At 44.6% G+C, this 18841-nt stretch overlaps 1 long non-coding RNA gene across 25 annotated transcripts; it reads right to left on the reverse strand.

Moving 5' to 3' along the window:
* Window positions 1–1035: 1035 nt before the first annotated feature.
* LOC147972143 (uncharacterized) lies at window positions 1036–18131 on the reverse strand. 25 transcript variants are annotated; one of them, XR_015602440.1, is made up of 8 exons: window positions 17706–18131; window positions 13685–13785; window positions 5605–5674; window positions 5271–5320; window positions 3640–3747; window positions 3359–3561; window positions 3231–3284; window positions 2595–3017 (listed from the first exon to the last, which is right to left on the reverse strand). It is a non-coding gene; the product is annotated as an uncharacterized LOC147972143 (long non-coding RNA). The 25 variants fall into 25 exon arrangements; XR_015602425.1 differs by lacking the exon at window positions 3640–3747 and adding an exon at window positions 4825–4888; XR_015602439.1 differs by lacking the exon at window positions 5605–5674 and adding an exon at window positions 13507–13582.
* Window positions 18132–18841: the final 710 nt, after the last annotated feature.

The following is an 18841-nucleotide window of genomic DNA, read 5'->3' on the forward strand; positions in this document are numbered from 1 at the left end:
ATATCAAGATTTTTTAACATGAACTAGGGTTTATCATGTAGTTCAAAAATAAGTAAATACATATCAAGATGCATCACAAAGGTTCATATGGTTGAGGTGCATCACAAAGGTTCATCACATAAAAAAAACCTATGAGTTCAATCCTTCAATAAGCATGTCAAGATTTTTTTCAACATGAACATGAACTTAGGGTTCATCATGTAGTTAAAAAAACTAAATACATATCAAGATTCATCATAAAGGTTCATATGTTGATACATATCAAGGTTCATCACATCAAAACAAACCTATGAGTTCATTCCTTCAATAAGCATCATATCAAGATTTTTTTTACATGAACTAGGGTGGGCTTGAATCAAATAATGCATCAGATTGGAAGCTATTTGAGAAAAACTAATTGGATGGACCGAAGGAGTTTACTTTACTCGTTTCGGAGCCATGTCGATCCGCAAGAATGATGAGGAAACGAGAGAGATCCGAGTGGGAGAGTGGAGGGGACGAGGGAAGGAAGAACAGAGAGGGCGGGGGGGAGGGGGGAGAGATGGGAAGGGGGAGGGCGAACCGGCGCGAGGCTTACATGTGTCCCGACTCTACCGTCAGACAGTCTGGCGATAGGGTCTCACATCTTACCACCGGACCTTGTGGCGGTAGGGTCGAGCAGAGCTCACAGCGTCCGTCAGTTGCCTGCTGACGTGGATTAGTCAGCTACCGCCACGGTTCCTGGCAGTAGCCTATGCATACTTACCATCATGATGTGTGGCGGTAAGAAAAAGGATCAAATGTTAAACTATACGAAAAGGTCAAAACACGAAAGTTTTTTACATTGGGGGCTCGGGGCACCGTTTTCTGTTCTCGCCCGCGCGTCGCACCGGGTTGGCAGCTGACCCAGGAGGCCTCCTGTCGCGCCCGTGTGTGTGTTATCTCGGCATCATCACCGGCTGATTAGATTATTTTAAATTTTGCGACGCTGCGTGTGCGTGCCCTGCTAGCAAGCTGCCGACTCCGAGGCAACGCGTTGACAAATGACAAGATGTCTTCTCTAGAAAGACGCACAGATTAAGGAGCATACGCACGACTGAGGTGGTTGGTTCACGGAAGGTACCGCAAACGCAATCGAGTTACACCGTTACTGTTAAGGGAATAGTTACTCTATAATCAACTGTAACGTAATCAGGCCCTCCGTTCATTCACATAGGCGACATTAGCGCCTTTAAGCACATCAACCGCCTCGTCTCCAAGATCCTCGCCATCCCCTCCCCTCAGCCTTGCCGTCCCAGCCCCCACCCTCAAGCGCCGCCTCTGCCTCGCCACCGCCGACAATGGCAACGAGAAATCCGACCTCGTTCAGCTGGATGATGTGCTGTTGAAGCCCGCAGCCGAGGCTGGCTGTGTGGGCGTGGTGGCGCGCACCGGCGTCAGCCGCTCTCCTTCCTCCTCACCGGTGTACCCGGCCTACAGGTCCTCACCCACGCTCGTCAGCGACACAATCGTGATCGTCGGCACCGGACGCTATACCAGCATGCTCCAGTCTCCACCGGCGACCGTGGCCTTGTCAGCCACCACGCCAAACCGCCGCAGAACTCCATGGGGCTGCACAGGGAAGACGTGGTAACAGTTTTAGGATAGCCGCAAGAGGGTCGGTCTGGTTTCTGTTAACACACGATTTTAATCAGAATCAGATCGGTAATTGATACCGTGGTATGTGATTACAGCCCAAACTAACCAAACAAGATTCAGCGTCATCTGATACCGCTGTTGATGGATTACGTTACAAAGTTCTGAAACAAACACCTCCTTTGAGTAGAGTACTTACCTAAGCAAGAGGTGATAATGTGTTTATAAGTCCCAGTTACTAACTTCCACTGTTCCAGAATCAGTTACCTGGGTTTGGTCAACTTAATTTTCTTAGGCACGTGGAATTGAAGTATATACCATTCAAGGCAAGCATAATAAGAAAATAGGTGCGGTTCTCTGAATACAACCACCCAGTCTCAGGACAGAAGAATCATGTTTTTCCTTGTGTGGCAGTACATCACTCAGGCCTTGTTCGTTTAATCCTCCTCCCAAGAGGATTGGAGAGGATTTTGGCTTGTAGGGGATCTAATCCCCCTCAAACCTTGCCATTCCCCTTCAAAAACCACCTCAACCGAATAAGGCCTCAGCGTAATGAAGTGGGCGTATATCACAGGGATATTACGCTGAGTGGAGAACTGGCAGTACTCCCACTTCAGTAAAATGCATATGATCTACTTCAGCGGCAGCACCATGAGGACCAAGGATGTAAATCCCAACATTAACATGCTCAATTTTGGCCTGCAGCCCTGCACCACCGTTATACAAAGCTACAGAATTTACCATTTGTTCATGTCAATCAAGTGATGAGATAATTAGGATAAGCGCATTTTAAGAGACCATGGACCACATGCCATCACTTTGGCAACCAATAGGACATACAACAACAATATGCAACATAATTTCTCAGTAATCCCCTGCTTTAAAGGTTCTTTCCATTCAAGTTTCTAGAGTTCTGTTCATCCATTCAGGATAAGCACATGAGCATTATTGCCCTCATCCATTTCATCCGCAATTAATCATTTAAGAGAACATAGTGCATGATTGAAAAATATACAACAGTAGGTAATGCACACATATTAGCGCTTCTGACTCTTAGTTGACTCAGTACCACCCCAATGATACACGCCTACCTCGCGTAATTCTAACAGTATAGCGAATTAACCCACAACACTTTTGTGGGAAATTGCTGCCATGAGTATCTTGAAATTCAGCTTGGGACATCAACATCTATATGTCAAAATCATCCTTGCATTGCATTATTTGAAGAGAAGATTTTAAGTTATTCTAATAGTAAAAGCGGCGTCTCGCGGCTAGATGATACAGTTAATCGTAAGAACTTATATCCCCAGCTTATAAGGAGCATGCATGATCTCAGTGAAGTTACATACCCCATGATGGACCAGCTGATGACCAAGGACCTCTCCAGATTTGTGTGTCCTGGTCTGCAAAGCCAACCAAGAGAACAGAGGAAACAGAGGATCAGGTATGCATGCAGTAAAGTTGTATAGTATAGGAATCATCTGTTTTTCTAACAGTAAGATAAAACTGTAGTGAAAATGTTAGTATCACACTTTTATGGACAAGAAAATAGCAGGACAGGCTACCACTGCAGTATTATACTATTATAAATAAGAGGAAATTTGGGTAATTCTAACCTCTTAGCTGACCAGTCTGAATGTCGGCATCCATACACAATCCCCTTCAATAACCTAAAGACACCATGCCTCATGAGCAAAAGACAAGTAAATTAGAATGTTAAGTTACTGAATCATTGGATAAACACCTCCTGAACCTGTTATAGCCTATAGGTTTGGCATTGCTTTGGAGAGGCAGCAGCTGAGGCATAGAAGAATAGGCCAGGGATGTAGTTCTCCTGTGGCAAGCACCGATGGGAGATGCAGCACGCCACCGTGCGCTAGCGGCAGCTCGCCTCTAACCTTTCTGCATCCCAGGCTTTTTGTGTCCTTGCATCTTGCTCATAATCATCTGCATACAATACATATCAGCTAAACTCCTGCAATGGAGGTGATCCAGCAAGTTCATCGGCTAAAATGAACTACTTACTCCAATTTAAATAGAGCCATTTGTGGATGGTAGACACTGAACAGACACAATAATCAGACCCTTTTCGGCTTTTGTCTAAAGAATCACTACACATTTGAGTCTTCGCCCCTGATTCAATAGTCCCTGAGAATTTTTTCTAAAGAATCCTTATAGCTAACTGGAACTTTTTTTGAGCGAAATTAGCTAAATGCAGGGAAAGTCATGATTCACACGAACTATGTCTTTCATCCAAAATAGACTGACTGTAACCCCCCCCCCCCCCCCCAAAAAAAAAAACTAATGAAATGGTTTTATCAATAGAAAGCTTGACAAACTAATCCTCTCTCACATACAAATTATAAAGAGCACCTCATGCATCAAGTAACTTCCAGCAAAATGGCAAGGCATTCATGCAAATAAACACCGCTGTCCAATTAGCTTGCTTTCAAACAAAAACATGATAACATGCAGAAAATGTACAGTTCAACAGACCTGGTTATACTACTATGCAAAGTGAAACTAATATTTACCCATACTGACTTTTTTTAACAAATGAAGGCGCGCACTGAAGATGGAAAAATATAGATTCATGATAAATGGTCTCACCAAGTGCAATATGGTGAACGAATAATATCATGCAAGCATTTAAGTAAGACTCAATGATTGGTTTGTCACCCAAAAAAACAATGATTGGTAGCAAAATCCTAGGATACTGAAAGCTTGCTGTTTCATAGAAGTTCATGTAATAACTCACAAGAGACATTCTTTTGAGCTGTCTTCTCATTGATAAGAAATTAAGAAGAGCACGGCATGAAATAGCAATATAAGGTTGCTGCTTTGGTAAGGAACATCAAGACAAATATGAAATAACTGAATGTACTATTCTTAAGATCCTTCTAAATTCCTTTCAAAAGCAAGAAATTCTAGCAAATGATAACAGAGCAATTAATAGTGCTACTTATGGGCTGCAGTTTAAAAAAATCCAAATAAAATGAGATTCTTTTTATCAACTTTCTATATTCAGGCCTCAGTAGCTAAAGGTCCATCCTAGATATGTCATTATGTAACCACAACTTAGAACAAAATCATACCTACCATTACTACATGCTATTGGTTCATCAGCTCATCTATTGGCGACTAAACTATTCATAGATCAAGCTTATTTATTGGCATCCATCAGTATACAGATCAGATAAATCAACTCACCCAACCTCTGAGCAAGGCTTCGACAAAATGCCTTCAGGTGACAGATTCTGTTTTATATTTTACCCTGGAGTTTGCCGCAAATAAGAAAAAAAAATCTTCAGGTTGACAGATTCAACAATTGAAAATTCAAGAAACCATGCACGTTCGATTATTTGATTGGCTCATAAGCCTCAAGCTCATCCCCTCCCTCTTCCACATATCCCTCAGCTCTTATATTTGGTCTCTGCCTTTTTGCTTTATCTCATATGGATGTTCTATATGACACACGAAAGGAGTCAAACATCTACCTCAGCAAATAGCACAATGTAACATGTGTTAAGCTTTTGTGTCCACCAAAGCATCCAATAGAAGGAATTTATAGACCCGGAATGGAAAACCAACAGCCGAAAAAGGATTAGGACACAGGTATATAGATACGAAAATGCAGGGTAAAGAGCATGTCCCACCTATAGACGATAAAAGAAGAATAGCACAGACCAACCAACAGCATAGAGTCCTGAAAAAACAAGATGGAATAGAATCAGCCAACAAACATCATAATCAAAGAAGAACGAGAAACCCCAGAGCCACAGGCGAGGCAAACTAACAAGGACAAGCATATCAACATGCGGAACAAATGAAGCAAAGAATCAGAAAACAAGAGAACCGAACAAAACAACCGACAGTAAAGCACCAAGTCCTCATATAATGGAAGCTGGGAGCCGATAGGATAACCAAATTAATCCAGCACCCAAGAACAACATGTTGATCCACAGGACTGGAACCACATATAATTAGAACCTGGAAGCTGGGAGCCGACAGGATAAGCAAATTACTCTAGCACTCGAGAACAACACCTTGATCCACAGGACTGCAACCAGAACAAGCATAGATAAGGCATACGACAAGGATGGCAGCTAAGGTTCTCACCAATCATTCACCCTCCTCACCCCTATTCATCCCCTAGCCATCCACGGCACGCCCACAAGGCCAAAGAAGTGAAATTCCTGAACTACCCTCGGCGGCCACCGAAAACTACAAGCGGTGGCACACCCTCTGCGCACACTATAGCCAGCACCAGCCACACCCACTTCCGCGGTCGCTGACAGAAGCAGCCCCACTGACTACAGCTAGATAAGGCATAAATTCACCGAGGTTTTTTTTACGGTACCCTGGTACTCCTTAGGTAGGTGTGGGAGTACTGGTTAAATCCAGCCCTTGGTTTAAAAGGGTAGTTTGGCTAATGTTTATTTATTTTTGGATCTAATTCCCCGCCGATGGGCTGCTCCAGCAGTTGCCGCCGCCTCCCTGATCAAGTGACCGTGCATAGCCATGGCCATGTCCTCCCTGCAGGACCATTGCATGCATCTGCTGCCGCCTCCAGTAACTTTAGTCGCCGGCGAGGCCTCTTGGACGCATGCCTTATCTGAGTACTTGCAAGCCGTCAGCCAGTTGAATCGTTGGAGTTCTTTGATCTTGCAGTTGCAATTATTAAATTCAGGTTTTGTGCATCTCTCCTTCATAGTTTGAAGATGCCAACAAATCTTCCTGATGCATCTCTACGTGTGATTCCTGGCCGAGATCTCCCGCTGGTCCGCTATGGATGTTGATCACATCCCGTAATTAGTGGGGAATTAAATACCACCATCACATAATACCACGTTAATTACCAATTTACCCTTGAAATCAAGGTACTCCTCAACTTTTGGCTGTGGTACTCCCAGGTATCCATATTGGAGTCAAAAAAATTGTATCCATCATATTAGACTAAATGGATGGCTCATATTTACTTGTGGGTACCATAAAAGAGCACTTCACTGATTGTCACATCAGCTTTGATCCAACGGTCATGATCATCTCATCAAGAAATCGAATGGCTGAACGTATTTTGGGCACGCACTCAAACGGTCCAGAATGCAAGTGCCCTGAGAAGGCTTCATTTTGTGCAAGGTTCTAACAATGGGATTAGGCAAGGCAAGAACTCACGGCGGCTCTCAGACACATCTTGACCTACGCGATCCCTGCGGTCAGCAACCTTTGTACAACAAATGTCCAAATCCTCGTGCTTATACAGGACTAGATCCATATTATACATCCAAGCAAGGGTATGGTGTACCTTGCTGGTGAGGGCCCTAACATGGGTAAACTTTGTCTCTTGTGCATCACATCTAGGTTACCAGCTAGTGCGACCCCCCATCATGAGTAATGTCGAAATTTACCACGAGACCAAGGGAAGCTAACTAAATAATGTGATGTTCTAATTCTGCATCTTCACTATTATCATCTGAACTATCACCATTAGACATAAGCTCCTAGACAACCTTAGGGTAAAAGATGCCCAACTTTGACCCCTTATCCATTCAAGGTAAATGACATAATTCTACTTGAAAGAAAAATTAAAAGGTATATATATAATCACATTTCACCAAGGAACATCAAATTAATAAAATTAAAACCACCTTACATATTGATATAGCAATAAATTACAGTAAAACATGATGTTGTTCTAGTGACCATTTATTTAAAATAATACTCCAATAGAGTAAAGACACATCTAAGATTTTTTTTCTTCACGCTGGCTGACAAAAGATAGGCGTCAACCAGCAAGATTCATATCCTTCGCTGACTGGTCCAGTCAGGCAGCTCCTGATTTGCATCACCTTGCCCCTCATAACCACGAGCGGCTACACCGAACACAAAAATGAAGCAAAAATGTTGTGTTCAGCATGTGTCGCACTTGCCTCTGAGCAGATGAGACACGATGGATGAAGTTCGTAGTGGATACCTGCGAGGATGTCTTTCCACGACTAACAATCTTATTCAGGCGGCGCGCCATGGGCTCATTTGTCATCGCCAACCCATGTTCTGCTAGTAAGGAGGCTCGTAGGTTGTCTGCACGACACAAATCTGGGGCCTCCAAGAAGTGTATGCCCATGGAGACCAATGTTGAAGCCAATCGACATCGTACTTTGCACGGATCCGGTGCCCGCAAGAAGCGGACGCCCGTGGAGGCAACCATCATCGAATCCCATCAACTCTGTTGGTTGTGCATAGGTGTAGCGCCTAGAAGAAGCGCATCCCTATGCAGACGAACAACTTAGAAGCCCGTCAGCTCCCTGGGCTGCACAAATCTCGTGCCTACGAGAAATGCAAGTTTGCCATCATGACAGATCGGCTCTCCACGAGACATGGATCCGACGCCCATGAGAAAGGCTAGCTCATTGTCACGGCAAACTAACTCTCCGTTCCACAATTTTTTTGTCCATTTCTCGCGGAAGCATGACACAACAAGCGGAGTTGACGCCGTTGAGCATGCCAACACTCTATGCTCGGGTTGATCCCGACGCTCCTAGCACAGGTGAAGCATTAAGAGAATTGGAAGCCACTGGGATCAAGCCACCAATGACCCCACGCTCCACAAGGAACTGTAAGGGCACCTCCTGTCGTGGCCATGCCATAAACTGCAAATTTGAGTGGCTAGTGCGAGTGCACAAAGGTTGGCATGGCACAAGAGGACGATTCGCCAAAATGGAGTCGAGGTAGTGGTTGGGATGATTTTGCGCCGACGGTCCGTAGTCGAAGTCGTCGCTCGGGGCAAAGTGTGGTTGTGGCGTCTGGAAGGAGAAATGGCGGTCACTCCGAGGCAGCATGGCCGAAGACCACGAAACACCATTTCACCGAAGCAGATCACAAGTGACGTCGTTGTTTCCCTGCATGGGCATGGCATGGCTGGCGAGGGGCTGTGAAGCTGGAAGCTTTGTACAAGGGAGACACATGTGGACGAAAGACGAAAGCGCGATGCGCCATCTCTGAAAGGACCGAGATGGACGTAGGATGCCCTCAGAGGGACTCAGCTACTTGTCCGTGCTCCTGCAATAGTCGAAGCATTGGTGAGGACGTAGTTTAACATATTTCCTGGTCAGGTCGAGTTCTCGGTGCCTCCAATGCTTGATGGGCCTCCCAACCGTCTCATCTTTTCGTCTCAATTGTTTTGTTTCCCACACACTACAGAACTACTATTAAGAACACATTAGCTTCACAAACTCAAGAGTATTGCTACTGTGTTGCTCTTCACACTGGCCATGTGCGTAGAACCTACCCTACCGAAAGAGACTACTTTGCACGAGGTACGTCTTTGAACGGGAAACAAATACGCAAAGATTTAGATGTACTCTGTTCCGAACAGAAATAGCGGTATTTATAGCCCCTGCTAAAGCGCTTTGTGAGGAACAAAACCAATTCACACATATCCAAATTAAACGACAACATTAATGTCCTACCAATTATTCTCGTTCTGATATTTTGCCGAGCTTTAAATGCGACTATTTGTTTGCAACACATCCTTATATACGTATCAATCAAATATTCCCTACTATATCTCAGTCAATTAATGAAATGATCAGCAGGACGATAAAACATAAGTAGCGTATAAACCTGAGAATCATACTCGAGCAAAGCGGCAAGGCAAAGAAAGTTTCCATAAGACTTGAAGATTAAAACATGAGAATTACTCCTTGCTGCTTTGGTTTAACCCTTGGGAAGATAGTTCTCATGTTTTAGTCTTCAGTCTTATGAAAACTTTTCTTTGACTTGCCGTTTTGCTCTACTATGATTCTCGAGTTTATAGACTAATTATGTTATTGATTTTTTGAGTGGATCCTTATGATTGTTTCATTAATGCACCGAGATATACTAGGAAATATTTGATTGATATCCATATATGGATGCGCTCCAATAAATAGTCGCATTTAAAACTCACGAAAACATTGTAATGAGAATAATTGGTAGTACATTAATGTTTGTGTTGTCGTATATTTGTACGTAAATAGATGACAATTAATTTGGATATATGAGAATTGATTCCGTTCCTAAAATAGCACTTTACCAGGGGCTACAGATGGTGCCTATGTCAGTTCATAATAAAGCACCTCTAAATCTCTACGCATTTCTCCCGCCAAAAGACATGACGCAAAATAGCTTCTTTCGTCAGGTAGGTTATGTGCACGTGACCGGTGCGAAGAATAACAGAATAGTAATACTATTGAGTTTGTGAAGCTAACAAGTTCTTAATTGTACTTTTGTAGTGTGTGGGAAACAAAGCAATAAAGACGAGAAGATGAAACGATCGGAAGGCCCACCAAGCATCAGAGGTCCCGGGGAGAACCCGGCCTGACCAACAAATATGTTTAGCTACCTCACCAATGCTCTGGCTACTGCAGGAGCGCAGACAAGTAGCCGAGTCCCTTCAAGGGCATCCTACGCCCATCTCATTCCTTTTAGAGGTGGTGCATCGCGCTTCGGTTTTTCGGCATGGGTGTCTCCCCCGTCCAGAGCTCTCAGCTTAACGGCCTCCTCGCCGATCATACCGTGTACAATGACAATGCCATGACTTGTGATCTGCTTCTCCCGACGTCGCTGCGTGTGGTGCAAGCGCATCGACCGAGGTACCGCACCACCGGAGGGAACGGCATTTCAAAGTCTTTGACTATGCAGCATCGGAGCTCCCGCCATTTCTCCTCGTTGAGTGTGGCGTCCTCAATGGCTCAATCCCGGTGGCTTCCAATCCTCTTAACGCTTCGTCGGTGCTAGGAGTGTCGGCATCAAGCCAAACACAGAGTGCCAACCTGCTCAACGGCATCAACTTCGGTTGTTGCGGCACTCTTACACGAGAAGCAGGCAATAGAATTGTGCAATGAAGAGAGACGATTGGGCACGACAATGAGCTCGCCTTTCTCAATGACAGCGGATCTATGACGTGTGGAGAGCCGATCTGCGGGTTTGCATTTCTCGAAGACACTGGATCTGTGTAGCTCGCAGAGATGACGAACTTCAAAGTTGACCACCTACATAGAGGTGAGCCTCTTGTACACATGAGATCTATGCACCGAACAGAACTGACAAGCTTCGACGTTGGTCGCCTCCACGGGCGTGCGCTTCTTGCGAGCAACGGATCTATGCAATGTACGGTGCTAATGGGCTTCAACATTGGTCTCCATGGGCATACGCTTCTTGGAGGCCCTAGATCTATGTCGCGCAGATAGCCTATGGGCCTATTTGCTAGCATGACACGGAGCGGTGACCGAGCGACATCGGCAGCGACAAACGAGCCCATGGTGCAGCGCCTAAATAGGATGGTTAGAATCGCATCCAAAGCCCGTGCAGACATCCTTGCAGGTAACCACCTTGTACTTCATCCAACGTGTCTCATCTGCTCAGATGCAAGTGCGACATATGTTGAACATAACATGTTTGCTTCATTTTTGTGTCTGGTGCATCTGCTAGTGGTTGTGGGGAGCAAGGTGGTGCAGACGAGGAGCTGTTTGACTGGAAGTCAGATTGATACCCTTGCACAAACAACAACAACAACAACAACAAAGCCTTTAGTCCCAAACAAGTTGGGGTAGGCTAGAGGTGAAACCCATAAGATCTCGCAACCAACTCACGGCTCTGGCACATGGATAGCAAGCTTCCACGCACCCCTGTCCATAGCGAGCTCTTTGGTGATACTTCAATCCTTCAGGTCTCTCTTAACGGACTCCTCCCATGTCAACTTCGGTCTACCCCGCCCTCTCTTGACATTCTCCACACGCTTTAGCCGTCCACTATGCACCGGAGCTTCTGGAGGCCTGCACTGAATATGCCCAAACCATCTCAGACGATGTTGGACAAGCTTCTCTTCAATTGGTGCTACCCCAACTCTATCTCGTATATCATCATTCCGGACTCGATCCTTCCTCGTGTGGCCACACATCCATCTCAACATACGCATCTCCGCCACACCTAACTGTTGAACATGTCGCCTTTTAGTCGGCCAACACTCAGCGCCATACAACATTGCGGGTCGAACCGCCGTCCTGTAGAACTTGCCTTTTAGCTTTTGTGGCACTCTCTTGTCACAGAGAATGCCAGAAGCTTGGCGCCACTTCATCCATCCGGCTTTGATTCAATGGTTCACATCTTCATCAATACCCCCATCCTCCTGCAGCATTGACCCCAAATACCGAAAGGTGTCCTTCTGAGGTACCACCTGGCCATCAAGGCTAACCTCCTCCTCACACCTAGTAGTACTAAAACCGCACATCATGTACTCAGTTTTAGTTCTACTAAGCCTAAACCCTTTCGATTCCAAGGTTTGTCTCCATAACTCTAACTTCCTATTTACCCCCGTCCGACTATCGTCAACTAGCACCACATCATCCGCAAAGAGCATACACCATGGGATATCTCCTTGTATATCCCTTGTGACCTCATCCATCACCAATGCAAAAAAGATAAGGGCTCAAAGCTGACCCCTGATGCAGTCCTATCTTAATTGGGAAGTCATCAGTGTCGACATCACTTGTTCGAACACTTGTCACAACATTATCGTACATGTCCTTGATGAGGGTAATGTACTTTGCTGGGACTTTGTGTTTCTCCAAGGCCCACCACATGACATTCCGCGGTATCTTATCATAGGCCTTCTCCAAGTCAATGAACACCATATGCAAGTCCTTCTTTTGCTCCCTATATCTCTCCATAAGTTGTCGTACCAAGAAAATGGCTTCCATGGTCGACCTCCTAGGCATGAAACCAAACTGATTTTTGGTCACGCTTGTCATTCTTCTTAAGCGGTGCTCAATGACTCTCTCCCATAGCTTCATTGTATGGCTCATCAGCTTAATTCCACGGTAATTAGTACAACTCTGAACATCCCCCTTGTTCTTGAAGATTGGTACTAATATACTCCGTCTCCATTCTTCTGGCATCTTGTTTGCCCGAAAAATGAGGTTGAAAAGCTTGGTTAGCCATACTATCGCTATGTCCCCGAGACCTTTCCACACCTCAATGGGGATACAATCAGGGCCCATCGCCTTGCCTCCTTTCATCCTTTTTAAAGCCTCCTTGACCTCAGACTCCTGGATTCACCGCACAAAACGCATGTTGGTCTCATCGAAGGAGTCGTCCAGTTCAATGGTAGAAGTCTCATTCTCCCCATTGAACAACTTGTCGAAGTACTCCCGCCATCTATGCTTAATCTCCTCGCCCTTCACCAAGAGTTGGCCTGCTCCGTCCTTGATGCATTTGACTTGGCCAATATCCCTCGTCTTCCTCTCTCGGATCTTGGCCATCTTATAGATGTCCCTTTCACCTTCCTTCGTGCCTAACCGTTGGTAGAGGTCCTCATATGCCCGACCCCTTGCTTCACCAACAGCTCGCTTTGCGGCCTTCTTCGCCATCTTGTACTTCTCCATTTCTGTTTGCCTACGCCATTTCTGTTTGCAGCCGTCCCTGTGTACCACAGCTTGAAGCCGGTATCCTCCACCTCCTTCGCCTTCTGTCCTCTCCATTTGGTTTCTTGGACGCAAAGGATATCAACACCTCTCCTCACCGCTGCATCAACTAGCTCCCGAAGCTTCCCTGTCAGAGACCCTACGTTCCAGCTACCTAAGCGAATCCTTATGCAAACCAGATTAATACATTTTGATACCCTTGCACAAGGAAGATTAATACATTTTCCTTATGCAAACCAGTTTAATACCCTTGCACGAGGAAATCTCAAATTCTACTTCGTTGCTAGCAGTGGCGGAATAATTTTCAGGTGTGGCGTTGTTTTTAAAGAAGAAAATCACATATACTAGAACGATGCAGGAGCTCACTAGAATACTTTATATTCAGCAAATACAACCGAAATCCAAAAAGTAAATACTGGTATCAAAATACCTCACTAAATGAAGATTATATGGATTACAGATCACCAATTTATCATCTTTATTAACTAAGACACGCATAAAGATGTCTACAAAAATAGATAGCATAGATAAATCATGAATATGTAACTAGTGCTATATAATCATAAAAACAAGTTATACAAGTGAAGATAGTTATAAAGAATACATACCTATAATAAAGCTTTATTGACTGTGGCAAAGGCATTCTTCTTGGTATATTTTGAAATTCTTTCTTAATTTCAGCAAGATCAATTCCTTTAAATATCCATATCTAGTCACAAGAAGAAACAAATCAATTAGTTTTTCAACGATGTGAGAGCACTAGAATAAATGCAGTGCACAAGTACAGAACTAAAACTAGAGAACATAAGTATGTATTTGAATACTTGATCTAATACAATTTCAATCGGCGGAAGTCAGCAACATAATACAAATATTCGACCTTTTTTTGACGCCATCCGCTGATCTGCTCACTCTCACGGCATCGCTGAGTCGCTGTTCACCACCTTGCCGGCCCATGGCGGCCGCGGGCCGCCAGCTGCTACCGCTCTGCCGTGCCCTAATGCCCTATTCGCCTAAAAAGCACGGACACGCCAGGAATCGCCGAACTGCCGTCCTGATACGGCGGGATACGGGGATACGGCGGGATACGCCGGGATACGCGAATTTTAGAGTATCCCCAAAATTCAAATTAAAAAAATGAAAAAACGATTGGGATACGCGGGGACACGTTAGGTATACGGCCTGGCCCAAAAAACAGCCTCGGCCCATCAGGAAACCCTACTTTGCAGGGTCACGACATAATGAAGAGGCGCTCCCTCCCTGCCTCCCAGGTCGCACAGACGGCGCCGCCACCTCCTGGACTCGCCGCCACCGCCGCCGGCGCTCCTGGATTCGACCGGCGACTGTCCCCTCCAGCACCACCAGCAGCAGCAGCCTCTCCTCGCAGCCGCAGGTAACCCAGCTGCATCCTCTCCTCATTCTTCTTCAGCCTCTTCCACTTTTAATCTTCAGATGCTTGGTGCTTGGTGCTCTACTGCTGTTCGCTTGCACTAAGTTATTGGATCTGATGCTTGCTGCTTTCTGCTCTTTGCTTGTGCTGCTGGCTGCTGCTGTTCTTGATAGGAATTGATTGCTTGTTGTTGGCCTGATAGGTACCAAAACCATGGCAGCCGGTAGCCAATCATCCGTGGGTGAGAGTGAAGGGCGTCCGGGTCCTGGTGCTGCAATTGGGAGCCAAATGGCATTGCAAATTGGGTGAGCAAAGCAAAAGTCTTTACTCTTTTGATGTGTTCATATTGTCTTCTGGTTATGTCTTCTATTTTTCTAATCTTCTTTGCTGTTTGATGTGTTCTGCAAGATGCAACTTGCAATGACATGGGGGGACGAGGATCAATCAAGCACTTGATAAAAGAGCCACCAAATGGGGCAATATTCTCTATTCTCAACTCCTTTTCTTTAATTTTCTGTCTTAATTCTATATTATGTCATATTTTTATTTTATTTTATATATACTCACCGTATCCCCGAATGGCTGTTTTTGGAAAATGCCGTATCCCGTATCCCCGTATGCGTATCCCCGTCCTTCCGTCCCCGTGTCCGTGCTTTTTAGCTATTCGCTGCCGCTGCCGCCTCCACCACACACGATCGTGATTTCACGCAGTAGCTAGGTTTGGTTGTATGCGTGGTGACCACACTCAATTTTAGCATCCCGGAGTTGTGGCCTACGCACATTAGTAACTAGGCCAATCAGCAAACAGCCAACCAGGCCAGCAGGAGCTACGACTCAGCTTTAGACTTAAAGTACGTACATATATTTGCAACGAACAACACCGTTTAGGTATGGCACCCGACATAGCTCGCCAAATAGCTATGGTTGCTGGCTAACTACTTGTGGCATCTATCAAGGCAATGCAATCCTTTTAGACATCATAGATGACTTGAATTACCTCCTTGATTAACACACAAAAAAATCATGGTGTTAGTGCTGAACAAATGTTTTTTTAGCTGAAGCAAAAAAGAAATGTGCAAATGCTTTTTGTAAAATCATACTGACCAGAAGCAGAAAATAAGCATGATGAATGCTTTGACTGAGCAGAATTTATCCGTACAGATCATATTATTGTCAAGCAATTCTTATATATAGGAATAATCTACAAGCGCAATAACCTTTGAATTAAAGCCAGTAAACTTCTGATAAAGTGTATTTATTACATAGAAAAAAAAAGCCTTAGGATGTTGGGAGGTTGCTATGGCCAGAAAATCATTTTCACTCATTCATGTGTTAACCAAAATTATATCAACTTTAAGATTCGCCATACACATATAGAAATAAAACATAATATGGTACAGAAGTCATGCAAATACAACTCTGGCAATTAAGTAAAAATACATCAAATAATTTATTATTTTAAAAGTAATCAAAGACTTACGAACTTCATGCAAAGTTTCCACCAACAGAATATACGCATTGACCAGCATGAAAACAAAATATTCATCTTCATCGCTACTTAGCTGGCTCGGGGTTGCCACCTGCTGGACCCAGGTGCTATGGATGGAGTACATGGTGGCCGCTTGCAAGGGCATCCGAGGCTCTTGTGGCAACTTCCTTGATCCTGGTTATCCTAATCATGCGACTTGCGCCTTGGCCTTGTCCGCCACCGGTCGACCCTGCCACACGCCGCTCCTACGTTCAACGCCTCCCCGATGCATACTGTGCCACAACTCCCAACATTCCATCATGCGCAGACGGCCTCAGCACCGACACATCGCGCATGGTGAAACCGTTGGCGGTCATGGCACAATATCAACTGGAGAGGTGTTCAACACAAAGATATCATGTGGCATCGTCCGAGAGCCAGCGCCGGTAGCGAACAAGCCCAATGGCGTCACATGAATAGGACCAGGATCGCGGAGTGCGCAGCCAGAGCCCACGCAGACACCCTCATAGGTGACCACCTCATACTACATCCATTGTGTCACTACTCTACTCAGATGCAATGCAATATAAGCTAATCGCGCATTTGACACTATGAGCTAACGCCTAACCATTTTATGTCTACAGTGCAGTTGCTCATGGGGTGCATAGTGCTGACAAGCCTGAGCAGTCCAAATAGCGAAGAAGATGGATTTTATCATTCATGATAGTTGGTGACCATTTATTATAGGCAACTTGGCATGAAGACTGAATATTTCTTAGATTATTTTGAGAATAAATAAACTTTACATGTATCTTACTCATTATTGTAGCTGTATTTGCATGTTTCTGAATTTATATCAATATGTATGGTGAATTTTAAACTTGATTTATTCGTATTCACATGAATGATGAACACGTTTTTATTGATTTAGCAACCTCCCCACACGGTAAGGCCCACCTTCTTTTAGTAAGTGATACAACTTATCCGAAGTTGACTGGCTACAATTCAAAGGTCGTATATAAGAATTTCTCAACATGAATGTGCTATTATGAAATGAATTCTAGTTTAGTAAACATTTATGCCTAAATATTTCCTGCTTTATGTGTCCACCTACTATTGTGTCAGCCCACTAAGCTTTTGGATATATAATCCATGCCAAGAATGGAGTTGTGTGTAACTTCACTGCCTTCACTAATTGGCGCGTGAAGACTGTCCAGCTAGTTTAACTTTCTACTCGAAGGCCAAATCTTGAATTTATTACTCAACTCAGACAATTCAATATTGTAAACTGAGTTTAGGTCTAATGGTAAATTACTAAATACAAGAAAAAAAAGATTACTGTTTCTGGTGCATAATTGGGTGCTGGTAATTAGCAACATTTTGGGTGTCTCTATACCATATAGACTGGTTACCAATACCATAGGTGAGTTATAGACAGTGATGTTATTCAAGAAACTGAAGCCAAGAAAGAAAAAGCTCACAGGCACAGCAAAGGCATCCCTTCCTCATTTCTTTCACCATCCTATCTTCATTCAACCAAAGCGGGACGAGATAACTGCTTAAACTAGCACTAGCAACTACTTGGGTTGGAAGTTGGAACTCTTTTGTAGCAAAAATGGACGTACTACTTATAATTACTACTCCCTCCGATCCATAATAAGTGTCACAGTTTTGAACTAAGGCTGAACTAGCCTTAGTTCAAAATTGCGGTACTTATTTTGGATCAGAGGTCGTCGCTCCCTCAAAAAAAATCGGGATCTCAGTCGCGTACCTCGGAACCCTAGGACGTGGACGGGACGGCCGGGGCTGCGAGATCTAGCCAACTTGCCTGCTCCTGGGCTCCTCATCCACGCCGGTGGACCAGCACCTGGGATCGGGACCGCACGGGCCGCCAGCGCGCCTCGTCAACAATGGACCGCCGCTCCGCCTGCGGCAGACCGCCAGGGCGAGGTCGGCGTGGACCTGGCTGAGGGCCGTGAACAGGCGCCGCACCTCGTCGTCGGCCTCGGCCGCCGCAGCGGCACCCTCCGGGGCGGCGGGTGCTGATTCGGGCTAGGGTTGCGGTCGGCGCCGGGCCTCTCGCCGCCGCCGCTCCCTTTTGAATCCTCTTGGGCGCGATAGTGCTGCGGGACTTGGGCACGGGACGGAAGGGATCTGGTGTAAACTAATGAGAGGCATGCCCCGGCAAAAAGGGCCATCTGGGCTTGGTAGTTGGGTCATTTGTGTGTTGCCTTTTCTTATAAGGGTGTATGTAGGACACATCTAGATGTGACATTATGTCACATCTAAGTTTTGTTTGTGGCTCTTTTGTTTTTTTGTTTTTTTGTTTTTTTGTCTGATGATGATTTTTCTTTCACGCTGATTTCTTTTTATGGGATAATCCTTCACGCCTGGTGCCCAGCTGTGTTTTTCTTTGTACAGGGTACCCCCAATTGGCCTAGCCCATTTTGCCCTTCAAACAGTAAAAATAATGAAATAGTAAAAAGAAAACTAAGGTTAACATAGATCGAACTATGGACCTGACAACTTACCTGCGCTCCCCACTAACTAGTTGACATGAGTAGATTACGTGTCCCAAAAGGTACGACAACATTAAGAAACCATCAACAGTGAGAAATTAGAGACCGGTTTTTGAAACTTCAAAATACGTTTTTTTTTCTTTCAGAAAAGTGAGTATTTTTAAAACACGGACCTTTTTTATTTTTAAATACTTTGTAAAACCTCAGACATTTCATGAAAATGCAAACCTATATTATTATTATTATTAAATCGGAACATTTTTTAGAAGCATGAACATGAACATTTTTTAGAAGCATGAACATCTTTTAAAACTCCAAACAAAATTTTAAAAATGCGAACATTTTTTGAATTTGTGTAAAAAATAGAACCATGAACATGAACATGATT

The sequence above is a fragment of the Triticum urartu genome, chromosome 5A (assembly GCF_056163025.1).
Source record: "Triticum urartu cultivar PI428250 chromosome 5A, HENAU_Tu73, whole genome shotgun sequence".
Taxonomy (NCBI): domain Eukaryota; kingdom Viridiplantae; phylum Streptophyta; class Magnoliopsida; order Poales; family Poaceae; genus Triticum; species Triticum urartu.